The sequence below is a fragment of the Bombina bombina genome, chromosome 2 (genome assembly GCF_027579735.1).
Source record: "Bombina bombina isolate aBomBom1 chromosome 2, aBomBom1.pri, whole genome shotgun sequence".
NCBI lineage: Eukaryota > Metazoa > Chordata > Amphibia > Anura > Bombinatoridae > Bombina > Bombina bombina.
In genome coordinates this window covers 933,772,113-933,792,894 of record NC_069500.1, presented here as the reverse complement: position 1 = coordinate 933,792,894, position 20,782 = coordinate 933,772,113, and the positions used below count along the sequence as shown (strand labels likewise).

Here is a 20,782-nt window from a genome sequence, read left to right as displayed (position 1 = left end):
AGAGACAAGGGAGATTAAAATTCTCCACCTAAGAGGTGGAGAACAGGGTAGGGAAGTAGCTGCTTGATAAATACTGACTGCAGGTTCTCTTGTGCAAACCTGCAGTCATAGGGGGGAAGAAGGGCTTGATAAATCGAGCTCCAAGAGAATGGAGATTTTAGCAAGGAATACCAAGAGAATGGAGCAAATTAGATAATAGAAGTAAAATGTAAAACGTATTGACACTTTAATATCTTATTTATGATTCAGATAGAGCATACAATTTTTAAACAACTTTCTATTTTACGTCTATGAACTAATTTGTTAATTCTTTTTGGTACCCTTTGTTGAAGGAGCAACAATGCGCTACTGGGAGCTATCTGAACACAAAGGGTGAGCCAATGACAAGATATATATATATATATATATATATATATATATATATATATTTATATATATATGCAGCCTCTAATCATCAGCTAGCTCCCAAGAGTACATTGTCACTCATGAGCCTACCTAGGTATACTTTTTTGCAAAGGATACCAAGAGAACAAATAAAATTAGATAAAAGTTATTTAAATTGACATGCTCTGATTGAACAATGAAATAAATATTTTGGGTTTCATGTCCCTTTAATGTACATTGTCAAAAAAACATTACAAAGTTTAATGTTTCTCTCAGGTCATGTAAAAAAATTTGGAAAATGAATATATTATGCAAACATTAATACCACTAGCAATCCCTTGCCAGGAGATGAAAATAGATAATTATTTAAAAACTAGAGAATTCTGAGGGATTTAGAAAAAGTTTATATTAAAAATGTAAACAGTAAAAAAAAACAGGAAATTCCTGAGCATAGTTCTGTTAAACTCATAAAATCTTCTGACAGAATTTCATTGTTTTTTTCATTGTTTTTTATGTTTTTTAATAACACTGGGAAACAGACCTATTTTATAAATCAGCATAAAACAATAATTCTTATGAGTTAACTTTAAGTGAGGACATCTAACTTGTGGGATTCAATAAGCTAGTAGCATAAATGGTCAAGCTCTGATCAAGCCATGCAAATTCCATAAATTTACTGTATCCTCCGGGCAGCCATGACTGTGGGAAAACATAGTCAGTAAACAAAAAGTATTACTCAATTTTACCCTTCCAGGGTTAGTTGCAGTTTAATTTATCAAAGATAAATGTGTTTGTATGGAAACTGCAGAGAATACATTTATAAATAGCAATGTATGCAGACACTGAACATATGGCTGAAACAGATTCTTACTGGTGAGTACATAGCGTATAAATGGAATGGCATTTTGTTTAGCCTGTGACTCAGAGACCTTGTTTTTTACGAGAAACCAAGTTTCATGATTTATATTTGCGTAACAAAAATGGGGTTCTCATCATTAATATCTATCTATATACTGTATATATATATATATACTGTATATATACTATATATATATATATATTATTTATATATATATATATATATATATATATATATATATAAACATGTAGAGATAGGTGCACTCCCACTGACAAGCTTCATATGCCAGGGTGCTAAGAGTAGTAGATAGAGCTGAAGGACAAAGCACTCTTAGACATCGGTCTGATGAAGGGGTGAACACCCCGAAACGTCACTGTAAATAAAATTGTGTTGTACACTTGATAAGACCAGAGAGTACTTCGTCCTTCAGCTCTATATATATATATATCAGGAAATCACCAATTATAATAGTGTGACTCACTCTTGCAAATCATCTTTCTTCTTGCTCATTATCTTCAGTATGAATTTAAAAAGTGGATTCTGCATGAATGAAACACCGCTTGAGAGACAAATTAAAATACTAGACGGAATAGGAATTTGGAATATTCTGCTGATAATTGACTGATGCGGTAAACCTTTATTTTGACCCTAGCTCATTATATTGTTTTCTACTTAAACAAAATTAATCTGAAAATGTATTTTTAATACAGTGAGTTTGTTAAAATTATTTGATTGTATATTTATACCTGTACCTGGTGGAAATTACAATATTTTGCATTTGTCTAATGGCAGTATAGTAAAGGGCTGTTATAAATCTTTTTTTTTTTTTTTAAATATTATTATTATTTTTGTTTGTTTTTTAAATTCTTTAACATAAAATGATATGATCTAAATCACCACAGCATGTAAGTGGTGATTACTTATCCTAGTTTACTATGGGGTCACCGTCACTCACAATCTAATATTTGATAGGGTATACTAAACATGTCAATCATTATAATACATCAATTTAGACATAGTTGCAAAATGTAATTAAACATTAAACAATTACTAGTTAAAGGGAAAGTCGACACCAGAATTATTATTGTTTTAAAAGATTGATAATCCCTTTATTAACCATTCCCCAGTTTTGCATACCCAACAGTTATAATAATATACTTTTTACCTCTGTGATTACCTTGTATCTAAGCATCTTCTGACAGACCTCTGATCACATGACTTTTTATTTATTATCTATTGACTTGCATTTTAGCCAATTAGTGCTGTTTTGTTCAGACTCTTAAATAATTCTACAGGTATGAGCTCAATGCTATCTAAATGGCCCACATGAACTAGCAGTCTGCTGTTGTGAAAAGCAAATAAAAAAGAATGTGATAAGAGGCCGTCTGTAGTGGCTTAGAAACAGGCAGAAATTTAGAGGTTTAAATGTTATAAAGTTTATTAATATAACAATGTTGGCTGTGCAAAGCTGGGGGATGGGTAGTAAAGGCTATGGCCCCTATTTATCAAGGGTTGGCGGACCTGATCCGACACTGCGGATCAGGTCCGCCAGATCTCGTGAATACGGCGAGCAATCCGCTCGCCGTATTCTGCATTGCACCAGCAGCTCACAAGAGCTGCTGGTGCAACTCCGCCCCCTGCAGACTCGCGGCCAATAGGCCGCCAGCAGGGGGGTGTCAATCAACCCGATCGTACTTGATCCGGTTGATTTCCGGCAATGTCTGTCCGCCTGCTCAGAGCAGGCGTACAGGTTATGGAGCAGCGGTCTTTGTGACCTTTGTGACCGCTGCTTCATAACTGCTGTTTCTGGCGAGCCTACAGGCTCGCCAGAAACACGGGGCATCAAGCTCGATACATATGCTCCATTATCTATCTTTTTAAACAATAACAATGTTAGTGTTGACTGTCCCTTTAATATTTCTATTTGAATATGTTAAAGGATATAAAATTGTGTTTCTTAGACAACATAAAAAACATATAGTTTGATATAAATTGTTTAATAGATCAAATAGAACTTACATCCATGAAGCCTCCAACATTATTAAACATTTAATTTAATTTGGCTCAACAACATCATGCAATCCAGCTAACATTTGCATTAATTAGCATATTAATGAGCATTCACCCTCGCATGCGCGCTTTGCATTGAGCTACTCGCATGCATTGAGCCACTCCTTAAGGGCAAGTTTTCAAGTGGATCTCTAATTTATTGTGCGCCCATAAACCCATGAGTGGAGCACTGCAGAAATAGAGTTGCAGAGATACCGAAGCAGAGAGGGCAACTCTGTGGTCCTCTCTGCATCGGACAGCGGTGGGACAGATAGTTGGTGGGTGGACACATAAGAAGGGAGGCGGGTGGGTGGCCCATTGCTGGAGGAGCAGGAGTGGGAGGAACCGCTCGGCCACACTTCTTGGGAAAAAATAATAATAATCCAGCTGCGTGATTGAGGGGGAAGGAAGGAGGAGGGGCAATGAGGGGATCATATGTGGGGTAATTTTAAAATAAAGGGATCTGGGAGGGGGAGCAGCTACCACTACTGGCAGACAGCTGGGTACTGGCAGACAGCTGCCACTACCTAAGATGGCCGCTAATAGATAGAGGGTGAGTGTTAGAGAGCTGTTTGGGAGGAATCAGGGAAGTTGGAATGTAAGGGGGGTAGGGGATACTACCCTGCAGAAAATATTAAATTAAAAAAAAAAAAGTTAAAAAAAAAACCTTATTTTTCTACTGGCAGACTTTCTGCCAGTACTTAAGATGGGGGTGACCTTTGGGGGGTGGGGGAGGGAAGAGAGCTGTTTGAGATGGTTTAGGGAGGGATCAAGAGGTGGGGTGTGTCAGGTGGGAGGCTGATCTCTACACTAAAGCTAAAATTAACCCTACAAGCTACCAAATTAACCCCTTCACTGCTGGGCATAATACAAGTGTGGTGCGCAGCGGCATTTAGCGGCCTTCTAATTACCCAAAAGTAATGCCAAAGCCATATATGTCTGCTATTTCTGAACAGAGGGGATCCCAGAGAAGCATTTACAACCATTTGTGCCATAATTGCACAAGCTGTTTGTAAATCATTTCAGTGAGAAACCTAAAATTGTGAAAAAGTTAACAATTTTTTTATTTGATCGCATTTGGTGGTGAAATGGTGGCATGAAATACACCAAAATGGGCCTAGATCAATACTTTGGGTTGTCTACTAAAAATATATATATAGTTTTTATAGGTAAATATAAAAAAAATACTCTATTTCTGTTTAAATGTAGTGATGGCAAAAACGCTAGAAATGCTCTGGTCTTTTGGGGAAGTTTTTGTCTAAAGTGCCTGGTCCTTAAGGGGCTAAATAACCAGCCATTACGAGTAGCTGGTTAACTCTACCATTTGCAGTAGCAATCTGGTTAATTAAAAAAATGTCCCCCAATTGCCCCCAAAATAAAAGGTATTGTTTATTGATTGAAATAAAAATTATGAGCAACTTTAAAAAAAATTGTACTAACTGCACAAAGCAGTTATAAGGGGATAAAGTGAGCGGATGTGGGGTGTTAGGGAAAAAAAAACGGCACTGAAAGTTCCTTTATATTGCAGTCTATGAGGACTGTGTGTTCCCAGTAAATATATAAGTATATGCTTATATACAGTATATAAATATTTAGGTGTTAATATGTGTATATACATATATAAACACAAATATATATATGTATATATTCATATACATATATACTTACAAGTTGCTGCCTATTGCTAAGCGACTTAACCCCTTCACTGCCCTAGGTTCTCTGCCGTGACTATTGGCATGAAAACGAGGCTCCCATTGGAGCCTATGGAAGCGCGCTCTCGTGAGCACAAAGCTTTCATGCAATGCGTGACGTCCCATTCGCATTGCAGTTCACTTCAAACACATTTGCGTGCGCTGGTATTACCAGTGAGTGGAGCACAAATATCACACTCACAAAAGCGCAATTTTGCCCCAACTCGTAATCTGGCCCTAAATGTTTTATGGTTCTTTTCTCTCGCCTCATGTACTACCATTAATTGAAATTATGTGGAGTGTGTCTCTTTGACACTTCACTATAGGCGCAGCGAGAGAAAGCTCCGCAGCCTGTGGCATCACATTGTCCTGGAGAAAGTAATAATCACCTTACATCTGCAGCGCTCCCTATGCAAAGTCTGTTTCCCTCTGCTTATAACTATAGAGCTGCCGTTCCAGTTGTAAACATGTAGAAACCGGTGACTGTTGCTATGGTTCCACTCAACCACATATCCAGTATTATGTACAGTGTGAGTGCCGACCAGTGTGTGCTATGTAGAGTGTGTGCCTGAGAGGAAAAGCAATATGTGTTTCACGCAGTGTGTGTATAATGTACTGACTTAATACACAGCCGCGTCTCAAACATAAAATGCACAGGCATGGGAACATGTACTAGCGTCAGAGAGAACCCAGGTTATCCACCGTGATTGGCTAATGCAAATTAGCCTCACTGTGGAATTGAAAACCCTCCTATTTTAGAATAAATATTGCAGGAAACTGCATAAAAACAAAATGCAAGGTGTTTGAATACATTTTAATAGCTATTAATCTATGCAATAAAAGCTTAATAATATTTGCCTTTTATAACCCTTTAAAGTAAGATTTCCAGTTAGTATCTATAGATATCCTGTTGTATAATATGTGTAGCTTTACTGCAGTTTATGCATACTAGTATTATCCATACTTGGTGATGTTAAACATCACTATATATATATATATATATATATATATATATATATATATAAATTAAATTGTCATAGAACATTAAAAAGTCAATTAAAAGAAAACTGGAAAGTTGCTTAAAATTGCACACTCTGGGGCTGATTTACTAATGTCTGTCCGACATGATACACTGCTCCATAACTTGTCCGTTGCCTCTGAGGCTGCGTTTTTCAATCCGCCCGATCCTATACGATCGGGCTGATTGACACCCCCTGCTAGCAGCCGATTGGCCGGGAATCTGCAGGGGCTGGCATTGCACAAGCAGTTCACAAGAACTGCTTGTGTAATGATAAATGCCGACAGCGTTTGCTGTCGGCATTTATCGATGTGCGGCGGACATGATATGCTACATTGTATCATGTCCGCTCGCACTTTGATAAATTGACCCCAAACTGTTTATTTCCAGTATTAAATGAAAGATGTTTAACCTTTTGAATCTGCAGAATATCTCCTTATAGAATTTGTTCTTTAACTAAATATAGAGCCAAGATCTATACTGATTTGAATGGGGAATGTTTTTGAGAACAGTGGGTTAAGGTTAAGCTTTTTTAACCTCTCAAGGACATATGACGGAATTTTTCCGTCATAAAACAATTGAACAAACAGAAAACTGTGTCCTTAAAGGGTTAAAATACAAAAAAAAAAAATAACAACTTCCTATACATTTATTATTACTCTGCAACTGGTATAGCAAGTCAATGGAAACACATTAAATGGACAGTCTACTCCAGAATTGTTATTGTTTAAAAAGATAGATAATCCCTTTATTACCCATTCCCCAGTTTTGCATAACCAACATTGATTTATTAATATCATTTTTATCTCTGTGATTACCTTGTATCTAAGCCTCTGCAAACTGCCCCCTTATTTCAGTTCTTTTGACAGACTTACATTTTAGACAATCACTGCTGACTCATAATTAACTCCATGGGTGTGAGCACAATGTTATCTATATGACACACATGAACTAGTGCTGTCTAACTGTGAAAAACTATCAAAATGCACTGAGATAAGAGGCGGCCTTCAAGGGATTAGAAATTAGCTTATAAACCTACTTAGGTTTAGCTTTCAAGAAAAATGCCAAGAGAAAAAAGCAAATTTGATGATAAAAGTAAAGTAAAAGTTGTTTAAAATTGCATTCCCTATCTGAATCATGAAAGTTTAATTTTGACTAAACTGTCCCTTTAACGGGAAAGCAATTTTACACTGCAGTGTCCCTTTTATCTTAAAGGGTTATAAAGCAAATTGCAAAAATGCACTAGACCATATTAATATTCTCAAATACAGAGACTAGAAGTTACCATGATTGGTCATCATTGCTCCTAGTTATATATAAAAGAAAAAATGTTGACTTACCACTCAAATTTCTAGATCAGGGAAATTATTTTCAAATGTAGCGAAAAAATTATACAAAATAACTTATTTCTCATACTAGTTAAGCAAGTTTATTTTTTAAATGGATTTTAAACACCTCTTGCAATTGTTTATAAATAAATTGTGCTTTGTCCCACACTCTCTAGAGATGCAGAAAAGCAGCAAATTTAACCTACCTAGGTTGCAAATTCTGCACATTGTCTAAATCAGGTATTTGGTTTGCAGCATTTGCAGATTTTGCTTTTTGGCCTCTCTAGGAGCAAGCACATATTTTACACAAATTTGTTTCATGTGTTTTTTTCCCAATAAATAGTAGACACCTCAAACACTGCAAGTTTCTGTTGCCTATTCTTATTGTTTGACAGGAGAAAGCATGTGTTATATGGTTGACTTCATGACATCAATTCCCAAGACTACACAAGCTCAGCTGAATAAACTGGTTAATCAGCAGATATCATTTGATGGACTTTGGTACTTAGGGCTAGATTTATCAAAGCTGAGGCATACAGGGGCACGTATATGCGCCCCTATACGCCTCAGCTCGCCTGTGGCGGGGCGAAATTACCCGCAGGTAATCAACATTGCACAAGAGTGCAATTTTGTGCTCGCGTGTCAATCTCTTTGGTCGGACTCGACCGCAGAGATTAAATTTCGAAGTGGCGAAGAGGTTAAGGAAGCAGCGGTCTGGTGACCGCTGCTTGATAAATTACAGCGAGCAAGTTCTTGTGAGAACTTGCAGCCGTAGGGCTTTGGTAAATCGAGCCCTAAGTATAGGATGCATTACTGAGCTTGTCTAGCAAGCCATAACCCACAGATTACATTGCTCTCTAACATCATAGATAACTAGTGGTGTTTTCATAGAAATATATGACATAACTAGCATTCTATCTTTCATATCTAAGAGGAAGATCAAACTCCCCCTAGGAATTCCTAACAATTAGTGTTTTTGTAGTGAAGATAACGTTTAATACACAGAGACTTAAAGGACCACTAAATATAAGAGAATTGCATAATAAAAAGACAATGTAAAAGAACTTTATCTTAATTTCAAATGAGTAGTAGATTTTTTTTTCTGACAAATTTCAAACGGCTAGATTACGAGTTTTGAATTATGAGTAAAAAAGCAGCGTTATGGGTTATAACACTGCTCTTTCACTACCGCTGCTATTACAAGTCTTGTTGGTACAGCTGTCCCGCACACTTTTTTGGCTGTACCGCAAATTAACTATTTTTTAATTAAGTCTTTTTTCAATGGGACTTCCATAGCACCGATATTACAAGCTTTTTTTTGGAGACCAAAGAGTGCTCACATTCTATTGGCTTATTGGAACAGCCAATAGAATGCGAGCTCAATCCTATTGGCTGATTGGATCAGCCAATAGGATTAAAACTCAATCCTGTTGGCTGATTGCATCAGCCAATAGGAATTTTTCACCTTTAATTCCGATTAGCTGATAGATTTCTATCAGCCAATCGGATTTCAAGGGATGCCATCTTGGATGACATCATTTAAAGGAACCTTCATTCTTCGTTGGATGTCAGAAGAAAAGGATGCTCCATGCCGGATGTCTTGAAAATGGACCCGCTCCGCGCTGGATAGATGTAGATAGAAGATGCCGTCTGGATGAAGACTTCTGCCCGTCTGGAGAACCACTTCTGCCGGCTTGGATGAAGACTTCTCCCGGCTTCGTTGAGGACTTCTTGCTGCTTGGATGATGACTTCTCCCGGCTTCGTTGAGGATGGATGTCCGGTCTTCAAAACTGTAAGTGGATCTTCAGGGGTTAGTGTTAGTTTTTTTTAAGGGTTTATTGGTTTGGTTTAATTTTTAGGTTAGGGCTTTGGGCAGCAATAGAGCTAAATGCCCTTTTAAGGACAATGCCCATCCAAATGCCCTTTTCAGGGAAATGGGGAGCTTAGGTTTTTTTAGTTAGGATTTTATTTGGGGGTTGGTTGTGTGGGTGGTGGGTTTTACTGTTGGGGGGGTTGTTTGTATTTTTTTTTACAGGTAAAAGAGCTGATTTCTTTGAGGCAATGCCCCACAAAATGCCCTTTTAAGGGCTATTGGTAGTTTAGTTTAGGCTAGGGTTTTTTTATTTTGGGGGGACTTTTTTTATTTTGATAGGGCTATTAGATGTAATTAGTTTAAATATCTGATATTTTGTTTTTTATTTTGTGTAATTTAGTGTTTGTTTGTTTTTGTAATTTAGGTAATTGTATTTAATTTATGTAATTTATTTAATTGTTGTGTAATGTTAGGTGTTAGTGTAACTTAGGTTAGGTTTTATTTTACAGGTAAATTTGTATTTATTTTAGCTAGGTAGTTAGTAAATAGTTAATAACTATTTTCTAACTATTCTACCTAGTGAAAATAAATACAAACTTGCCTGTAAAATAAAAATAAACCCTAAGATAGATACTATATAATTATTAGTTATATTGTAGCTATTTTAGGGTTTATTTTATAGGTAAGTATTTAGTTTTAAATAGGAATTATTTAGGTAATGATAGTAATTTTTATTTAGATTTATTTGAATTATATTTAAGTTAGGGGGTGTTAGGGTTAGGGTTAGACTTAGGGGTTAATAAATTTAGTATAGTGGTGGCGTAGGTAGGTGGTGGTGATGTTAGGGGCGGCAGATTAGGGGTTAATAATATTTAACTAGGGTTTGTGATGCGGGAGTGCATCGGTTTAGGGGTTAATATGTTTATTATAGTGGTGGCGATGTCCGGAGCGGCAGATTAGGGGTTAATAAGTGTAGGTAGGTTGCGGCGACATTAGGGGCGGGAGATTAGCGGTTAATAAGTATAATGTAGTTGTCGGCGATGTTGGGGGCAGCAGATTAGGGGTTAATAAGCATAATGTAGGTGGCGGCGATGTCGGGGGTGGCAGATTAGGGGTTAATAAATATAATGTAGGCGTCGGCGATGTTGGGGCAGCAGATTAGGGGTTAATAAGTGTAAGATTATGGGTGTTTAGACTTGAGGTTCATGTTAGGGTGTTAGGTGTAAACATAAATTTAGTTTCCACATAGGAATCAATGGGGCTGCATTATGGAACTTTACGCTGCTTTTTTGCAGGTGTTAGGCTTTTTTTCAGTCGGCTTTCCCCATTGATATCTATGGGGAAATCGTGCACAAGCACTTAAAAACCAGCTCACAGCTGACTTAAGCAGGGCTGGTATTGGAGTGTGGTATGGAGCACAATTTTGCTCTACGCTCACTTTTTGCCTAATAACGCCGGGTTTATGAAAACCTGTAATACCATCGCTGTAGGTAAGTGAGCGGTGACAATAACGTGCAAGTCAGCACCGCAACCCTCATAACAACAAAACTCGTAATCTAGCCGAAAGTTAGTTATATTTTCCTCCCCCTGCATTATGTGAAAGCTATTAGCCGATCACAAAATGCATATACATATACACTGTGATTTCTTGCACATGCTCAGTAGTGGCTGATGCCACAGAAAATGTGAATATAAAAAAAAATTGATAATGGAAGTGAATTGGAAAGTTGTTTACAATTGTTGCTCTATCCGAGTAATGAAAGTTTAATTTTGACTTTAGTGTTCCTTTAAGCTATCTTGCTATTTTTCTAAATAATTCATTATGATCATAATAATATTTCTATCATTAAAGGAACAGTCTACTTAAAGGGACATGATACTCATATGCTAAATCACTTGAAACTGATGCAGTATAACTGTAAAAAGCTGACAGGAAAATATCACCTGAGCATCTCTATGTAAAAAAGGAAGATATTTTACTTCACAATCTCCTCAGCTCAGCAGATTAAGTTCTGTGTAAAAAGTTATACTCAGCTGCAGGTACAAAAAATTAAAAATGAAGAAATGAACAGCAGCCAATCAGCATCAGCAGTGCTGAGGTCATGAACTCTTTTACTGTGATCTCATGAGATTTCACTTAACTCTCATGAGATTTCACTGTAAACTTCATTTAAACTCAATAGGGAAATAACATGAGAGTGCACGAGGCTCATCCCTTCGGCTGTCCCAGGACAGACATACTAATATGTTGCTTAGAAATCCTTTACAATGGGATGTGGCTACTGAGGAACTTTTGAGGTAAAATATCTTTCTTTTTTACATAGAGATGTTCAGGTGATATTTTCTAGTCAGCTTTTTACAGCTATACTGCATCACTTTCAAGTGTTTAAACATTTGGGTATTATGGCCCTTTAATAATTGTTACTGTTTCGAAAAAATTGATAATGCCTTTACTACTCATTCCCCAAATTTGCATAATGAACACTGTTATATGAATACACTTTTACCTCTGCTATTACCTCATATCTAAGCCTCTGCAGACTGCCCCTTATCTCAGTACTTGCTACAGACTTAGCCAATCAGTGCTGAGTCTTAAATAACTCCATGAAAGTGAGCACAATGGTATCTATATGACACACATGAAGACTGTGAAAAACTGTCATAATACACTGAGATTTCAACGGCTTAGAAATAGGTTTATGAGCCGACCTAGGTTTAGCATTCAACAAAGAATACCAAGAGAACAAAACAAATTTGATGATTAAAGTAAACTGAAAAGTGGTTTAGAATTGCATTCCCTATCTGAATCATGAAAGTTTTATTTTGAGAAGACTGTCACTTTAAACACAATAGAAAGAGCGTAGCTAGATGTCACTGGGCCCCAGGATAAAGGTTATAGCGGGCCTCAATGGAAGAAGGATGCAGGCACTACACAGTGGTGCAGTATACAATCCAAAAATGTATTGTCAAAAAACTAAAAAATACAAACCATCCAAATGGACCAAGACAGTGCTTAGACAAGGACAGGATGACAATAACACACAAAAAGTGGATAAAGATCCACTGAAAGAATGCCAATAGCACTCTATGCCTAGGCTGGAAGGCGTGCAATCCGGATATAGTTAAAACATAACTTTTATTAAATGTTTAATTAAAATATACACAAACACACAAACATATATTAAAATTACCACTCTGTTAGGTGATTCTGTATAAGGGTGATGGCTATCAATTATAAATATGGGCCTCAGATAAGTAATGCCATCACCTATAGAAATATGATATTCTTAATTTAGTAAATTAGGGCACTCCCACTGGCCACATACAGTCAGGTAACTAAGGTAGAGGGGGACAGAGCTTGCTTATTAGTATTGAAATTATCAGTCTTAGCCCAGCTCCCTATAATGTAGATGTCCGTTGGTATTGAAATGTGCACAATACCTGTCACATTTGGTCTCTCAGAGTAACCACCGTTAAGTTTTGCAATAAATTAGATATCTCTAACTGGTGATTCTGTGAGTTTGGAATACCCTGGTGACAGACACCTTGTGTAAATAGATGTATATATTTGCACCAATTACCTTTCAGATTCTAATAAATTGTTGAAATCCACTGAAAGCTATTATAACTTTAAGACTTTGTCAGCTTCCTTAATTAATTCGTTCAATGGGTGACAATTCGATTCACTCTGAATGTATGAAAAATGTTCTTCAGGTTATTGTAAGTTATCTAGGTTTTATTTCGTATCAATGGTATTGTGTGTATTAAACGATTGTGTTTTCGTTATACCTGCAAGGTAAACGGTACTTGATTAAACGGTATCTTATCACGTGCCAGAAATAAAGTAACAATCTTTTATGTACAGAGTTAATTCTGTTTCACTCAGGATAATACCCACTCAGATTCTTTGATCATATAGTATTTTCCTGTTTATATACACAGGTTTTAGGTTACACATTAGTGATTCATATATTTATTTTTAATAGCAAAGGTTTGCAAATGTATTATATTGGTGTCTGATTTTTACTGTGTGTATATTAGGAACTAGTATTGAAATATTCAACCCAGTGTACCATCTTCATGATAGTATATATGATTAGTTCCTCAACTTAGCAGGCTGTGGTTGCCGAGTAATATGGCGAGTATCCCTCACATTCTATGTTAAACTAATATAATTAGAATTATAATTATATTTACTAAATTTTTACAGAGTGGTACTAAAAGAGCGTCTTACTGCTGACGCGTTTCGCCCAAACTGGGCTTTTTTTTTCAAAGCCCAGTTTGGGCGAAACGCGTCAGCAGTAAGACGCTCTTTTAGTACCACTCTGTAAAAATTTAGTAAATATAATTATAATTCTAATTATATTAGTTTAACATAGAATGTGAGGGATACTCGCCATATTACTCGGCAACCACAGCCTGCTAAGTTGAGGAACTAATCATATATACTATCATGAAGATGGTACACTGGGTTGAATATTTCAATACTAGTTCCTAATATACACACAGTAAAAATCAGACACCAATATAATACATTTGCAAACCTTTGCTATTAAAAATAAATATATGAATCACTAATGTGTAACCTAAAACCTGTGTATATAAACAGGAAAATACTATATGATCAAAGAATCTGAGTGGGTATTATCCTGAGTGAAACAGAATTAACTCTGTACATAAAAGATTGTTACTTTATTTCTGGCACGTGATAAGATACCGTTTAATCAAGTACCGTTTACCTTGCAGGTATAACGAAAACACAATCGTTTAATACACACAATACCATTGATACGAAATAAAACCTAGATAACTTACAATAACCTGAAGAACATTTTTCATACATTCAGAGTGAATCGAATTGTCACCCATTGAACGAATTAATTAAGGAAGCTGACAAAGTCTTAAAGTTATAATAGCTTTCAGTGGATTTCAACAATTTATTAGAATCTGAAAGGTAATTGGTGCAAATATATACATCTATTTACACAAGGTGTCTGTCACCAGGGTATTCCAAACTCACAGAATCACCAGTTAGAGATATCTAATTTATTGCAAAACTTAACGGTGGTTACTCTGAGAGACCAAATGTGACAGGTATTGTGCACATTTCAATACCAACGGACATCTACATTATAGGGAGCTGGGCTAAGACTGATAATTTCAATACTAATAAGCAAGCTCTGTCCCCCTCTACCTTAGTTACCTGACTGTATGTGGCCAGTGGGAGTGCCCTAATTTACTAAATTAAGAATATCATATTTCTATAGGTGATGGCATTACTTATCTGAGGCCCATATTTATAATTGATAGCCATCACCCTTATACAGAATCACCTAACAGAGTGGTAATTTTAATATATGTTTGTGTGTTTGTGTATATTTTAATTAAACATTTAATAAAAGTTATGTTTTAACTATATCCGGATCGCACGCCTTCCAGCCTAGGCATAGAGTGCTATTGGCATTCTTTCAGTGGATCTTTATCCACTTTTTGTGTGTTATAGTTCAAGTTAATGCTGAGCACCAACCCACACTCTTTACATTGATCTAACCCCACTTGAGGCACAATTGAAACGCAACAAGTAGGACGGGGGGTAACCAACCTAATATTTGTGGGGATTGCCACAGTAGTGCCATTGTAAACCTCCATAGTTAAGGACAGGAGGACAACAGACAGACGGCTGAGGCATTTCGCGCCCCCTACAGGCGCTTACTGATAGACATAATGCATACATAGGAAGTGCCCTATATATACCCCCACCAAGACACAATTAAACTCTTAGTGACATTCTCTTTTGTCCTTTCTACTTCGGATATACAATTAACCTCTTAGTGACATTCTCTTTGTGTCCTTTCTACTTCGGGTATACAATTAACCTCTTAGTGACATTCTCTTTGTGTCCTTTCTACTTCGGATATACTTCCGCTTTGGGCTTTCGCTGTGCTGGAGTTGCTAAGGATCGTTCCCCTTTAGTTTGTTATAGCGGTCTCTCCATGTCAATAGCGTTTTTTCCTTGATGTTTGCAATTTACAGATGCCACATAGGGTAGCCACATAGGGACAAGTGGAGCTGTTTCTCTGTGACTGTGGCCCTGATGATCAAAAGTGCCATGAAGCGGAAAGATATTCAAAAGGGATCCGTTGCAATGTCGAAAAAGCTGGCAAAGTCGTCTAAGCAGCTGTCATCAGTGTTTAAAGGCAGCATCGCAGAGAGGAGCCTTACTATACATCTCAATGGGTGGTGTTGCTGTCGATATATTCCAAGCAGCATCGGCACCGACATTGACAATGTAAAGTAAAGGATTCCTTTTGCATATATCACACAACCAAATAAACATACAACAGCCTGCAACAATCAAAATAATAAAGAAACAATGTATTAGTAAAAGCCATTAATACATTTGTTTAGTTCTTATTTTTTTAATGTAAATGCAGCACACCAGTAAACGTTACACGGCCCTACAATATTAACCCATTCTGCACCCGCAGACCGCGTAAGGGGTTAATAGTGTAGAAGAGTTAGGATGCGCTGGGGGTGAGACCATGTAAGGGGTAAATTTTTTAGAGGTGTTAGGGTCTACTGGGGGGGGGTACGAGTGCGGAAGGAGTTAATAGCTTAGAGGCGTTTAACATATATGTCTATACAATGTTTACTGTATATGTTTTGTATAGTTTAGTGTGAATTTTAGGCGTGATTAAACAAATCATGTATTGCATCCTAAGGTGTGCTTTTTAACTTATTTTAAGATTGTGAGAGTGTGATCGCAATATTAATATTTCATAATATACTTAAAGTGAATGTCAATTTTGATGCTAAAGTCCCCGGTTTTTAAAAATTTGATTAAAAACAGGGGCACTTTAATTAATCAAAATTTACATTTCACTCCTGTTGTGAAAAAAAACTTACCTTTTAATCTTCACAGCAGCTCCAGCTTCCTCCACCCGTCGCAAAGCCTCTTCCTGGGTCTAAAATGAGGAATCCGGCTTCCTCCAATCACGGCGTTGAATCAAACACTGATTCCCCCGGGGGGGGGGGAAGCAGTGATTGGAGGAAGCCTGGAGTACTATATTCCATTAAATTTGCAAGAATGCTCTCTATATGCAAGAGCACTAGATGGCAGCACTATTTCCTGCTATATAGTGCTCTAAACACCTACCTAGGTATCTCTTCAACAAAGAATATCATGGGAACAAAGCAAATTTGATAACAGAAGTAAATTGGAATCATATGCTCTGTCTCAAATTTTTGGGTTTCATATCCCTTTAAGCAGCTTTCCTGTAGAAATAAGGTGGCAGTTTTCTATGTGCAACAACACTGTGGCAACTCTCTTGGAAACACTGCCACTGAATTTGGAAATCAATACACTTTCCAAGGTTCCATACACAAACTTGAGACCTCTTAGACCCTGTAGTTATTGATATTGCCTTTATATTATTAAAATATACCCACATCCATGCCCAGGAAGATTAAAGGGACATGAAACCTAAAATTGTTCTTTCATGATTTAGATAGAGCCTACCATTTTAAACAACATTCCAATTTACTTCTATTATCTAATTTGCTTCATTCTCTTGATATCCTGTGTTGAAAAGCATATTTAGATAGGCTCAGTAACTGCTGATTGGTGGCTGCACATAGATGACTCGTTTGATAGGCTCACCCATGTGCATTGCTATTTCTAATCTTCAACAAAGATATCTAAAGATTTAAGCAAATCAGATAAAAGAAGTAAATTGGAATATTATTTAAAATTTAATTTTCTATCTGAATCATGATAGAATTTTTGGGGGTTTCATGTCCCTTTAAGCTGTCCACACAAAATTGGAATTCATCCCCTTTCCAGCATTTAATTCCCAGCACACACCTATTTATCTACCTGGTTGTCAACCTGTGCTCCAAATATCACAAATTTAAACAGCGACAAAAGGTTGAGCGGACAAGCTTCTCAACTCGAGAAGTTGTCTGCTCGCCTTCGCTACATACAGGCAGGAGACTAACAGGATTCACTGCCCGTATGTATCTTTACACGCTCAAGTGAGTGTGTAAAGCCCACCCCTTCTCTCGTGTGACCAATCACATGAGAGAAGTGACTGTCAATCACAGAGAGTGAGCAAGCTCTCACTGATTTCTCCTCACCACCTCAAAGGTGGGGTTGAGTGTAAGAAGAAGGGGTCTAATGACACTGCTTCTTACATTTCGGGAAGCAGGGTGGCATATGCAAACCTGCCCCACAAGGGCTTTCCCTTAGTGTATGGAGCCCTTATAGTAACTGTATTTTCCTTATTACAAAACTACCAATTTTGTTGCATGTTTAACCTCTTAGAAGGGCTTAAAGGGACACTAAACCCAATTTTTTTTCTTTCATGATTCAAATAGAGCATGTAATTTTAAGCAACTTTCTAATTTACTTCTATTATAATTTTTTCTTCATTCTCTTGCTATCTTAATTTGAAAAAGAAGGCATCTAAGCTAAGGAGCCAGCCAATTTTTTCTGAAACCCTGGACAGCTCTTGTTTTTTGGTGGGTGAATTTATCCACCAATCAGCGAGAACAACCCAGGTTGTTCACCAAAAATGGGCCAGCATCTAAACTTACATTCTTACTTTTCAAATAAAGATACCAGGAGAATGAAGAAAATATTGACAATAGGAGTAAATGAGAAAGTTGCTTAAAATTGCATGCTCTATCTGAATCACGAAATAAAAAATGTGGGCTCAGTGTCCCTTTAACAGTAACACATAGTGATAGAGGAATATCAGTTTAAAATTAAAGTAAAATGCTTGCACAGAGTAGAACATTTCATTTCACACTAGAAAAGTTTCTTTAAGATTAACAATTGTTCTTTGATTTTTAAAGTGCATACAAAATACAAATACTAGTTTAAAATTGTGCTCTGATTTTTACATATGGTAATATACTGAAGCCCTTTCAGCTGCAGCACATCATTAACAGCTTTTGAAACTTTCAATCCAGGTGGAAATATTGGCACCCAAAACAATTCCTTTAATTTTTAAAAGCCTTCTGTGTCGTGCTATTTCAAAAGATTTGGCAGACTATATAAAGGATATAAATTAGATCTACTGTATTGTCGCATTTTAATCTCCAGCTTATCTCTTCATGGAAGTCTGGCAGTATCAGTCAACTGTGATTTATACCACTTAATTTTCTCTTCATTATTACTAATAATTGTATTTCCCAAGAGCCACTGCGGTTATTATCTCCTAATAAATCTTCAACTCTATCTATGTTACACTAATATGTTCTTAAATGGGACCTTTTTCGTTTTTATTAAAAAGGATTTATGATTATTGAAGAACAGTCCAATTAAAGTCTGGATATGCAGATGTTTTTTTTAAAGAACTCAAATATATACTAGCCCAGTACTTAACAATACATTATAATATAGTTCTTGACTTTGGTTAGAATGCTGGGTTTTTATGTCTGATCAACAATGGCTGAGTTGTTAGGCTTAGCTATCAACCAACCGCCTGTGTTAGGGGCAGTAAACACCTTGAGATTTTAATATAGAAGATTTAATTATGCATAGTAAAATACGGGTTTTATTATTTATTTTGTCCCCTTTTCATGTAACTTAGCTCTTAAAAGTGAGCATTTTCTCATATCAGACTTGGAAAAGCACCATATAATCTTCTTAAGGCTAACCCTGCTTCATAAAATTCCCCAGTTGACTTTAGCAGATAAGAACTGTAAAGAAATACACTTTATAGTAACAATATAACCATGCCTTGCCAGCTTTGGACTCAAGCTCAGATTGGCTGCTCCAAATGAGGAAAGTGGTAAAGTTTGGATATTGAAAAACAATAACAGCAAACAAGATGTCAATTCATTTTAAAACTATTTAGACATGGCAAATATTGTTTTCTATAGCAAGACAACAGCAATGTCTTATAGTTAGAAGCTGTTTACTGTCCCTTTAAGGCAAGGCTAGCCTCAAATACTAGCCTTCTCATACAACTATAGAACTCTACTTTCTATAGAAAATAGTTAAAGGGACACTATATTGTAAATAATGTATTCCAGAAGACTTGTTATAACTGCTGCAGAGTATTACATGAATAAATGCATGGAAAATATATCCTTTCTGTTTATTTTTGTATTTTAAATATATGGTTTTGCTAATTGAAACAATTTCAGATACAAAAATCTATCCTACCTCCCTCTTGGACTTTTCCCTTTATAGTAAAAAGAAGAGGTTGTCCTCATATAAATAACTTTGATCTGCACATAGGGGCTCCCATAATCACCATTAAAATAAATGGACATTTATTCATACAATGTTATCACTATTACCAAAGTGATTGCCTGGCTAATAAAACGTATATAGGGACTTCATTTTAAAGAGGAGCATCCAGACTTTAAAACAAGGGGTCTTGGGTGGTCCCCATGCCTTTTTGATGGCCTGTTATAAGTGTGTATATTTGTTGTGTGTGTATAAGTGTGTTTTTATTTTTTTTTATTATTATTTTTTATTTTTTTAAACATGCTTCAACTTAAAGCCACAAGATACACTTTTGAAAGAGCAGACGATTGCCTTTCACTTTTGAAAGAGTAGACAATTGCCTTTCAAGTGCAGGGGGCATGAGGTCAATTCTATTGGCTGATCCAATCAGCCAATCGGATTGAACTTCAATCCGATTGGCTGATTAAATCAACCAATCGGATATTTCCTACCTTAATTCCGATTGGCTGATAGAATCCTATCAGCCAATCGGAATTCGAGGGACGCCATCTTGAATGATGTAATTTAAAGGAACCTTCATTCGTCGTTAGTCGTTGGGAAGAAGAGGATGCTCTGCGTCAGATGTCTTGAAGATGGACCCGCTCCGTGCCGGATGGATGAAGATAGAAGGAAGATGCCGCTTGGATGAAGCCTTCTCCCAGTCCGATGTCCTCTTCTGCCCCATCGGATGAAGACATCTGGACAGATCGGATGACTAGTGGTGCCCGGCTGGGTGAACATGGCTCAAGTTAGGGTGATCTTCAATGGGGTAGTGTTAGGTTTTTTTAAGGGGGGATTGGGTGGGTTTTAGAGTAGGGGTGTGTGGGTGGTGGGTTGTAATGTTGGGGGGTCTTGCATTTTTTTTACAGGTAAAAGAGCTGATTACTTTGGGGCAATGCCCCACAAAAAGCCCTTTTAAGGGCTGGTAAAAGAGCTGATTACTTTTGTAATTTAGTATAGGGTAGGGAATTTTATTATTTTGGGGGGCTTTTTATTTTATTAGGGGGCTTAGATTAGGTGTAATTAGATTAAAATTCTTGTAATATTTTTTTATTTTTTGTAATTTTTTTTTTTTGTACTATAGTTTAGTTTATTTAATTGTATTTTAGTTTAGATAATTGTAGGTAATTTATTTAATTAATTTATTGATAGTGTAGTGTTAGGTGTATTTGTAACTTAGGTTAGGATTTATTTTACAGGTAATTTTGTAATTATTTTAACTAGGTAGCTATTAAATAGTTATTAACTATTTAATAGCTATTGTAACTAGTTAAAATAAATACAAAGTTGCCTGTAAAATAAATATAAATCCTAAAATAGCTACAATGTAACTATTAGTTATATTGTAGCTATATTAGGGTTTATTTTACAGGTAAGTATTTAGTTTTAAATATGATTA

At 36.4% G+C, this 20,782-nt stretch overlaps 1 protein-coding gene across 8 annotated transcripts in view; it reads left to right on the top strand.

The window, feature by feature from the left end:
- Positions 1 to 20,782, top strand: part of ARHGAP24 (Rho GTPase activating protein 24) — a 1,035,233-nt gene that overhangs the window by 594,994 nt on the left and 419,457 nt on the right. The window contains exon 1 of one of the 8 annotated variants that reach the window (XM_053703391.1): positions 1,651 to 1,872. The exons of the other annotated variants lie outside the window; for them this stretch is intronic. The gene's annotated coding sequence lies outside the window, so the exon portion shown is untranslated. Of the gene's footprint in view, positions 1 to 1,650; positions 1,873 to 20,782 lie in introns of those variants that run through there. 8 annotated transcript variants of the gene reach the window in all.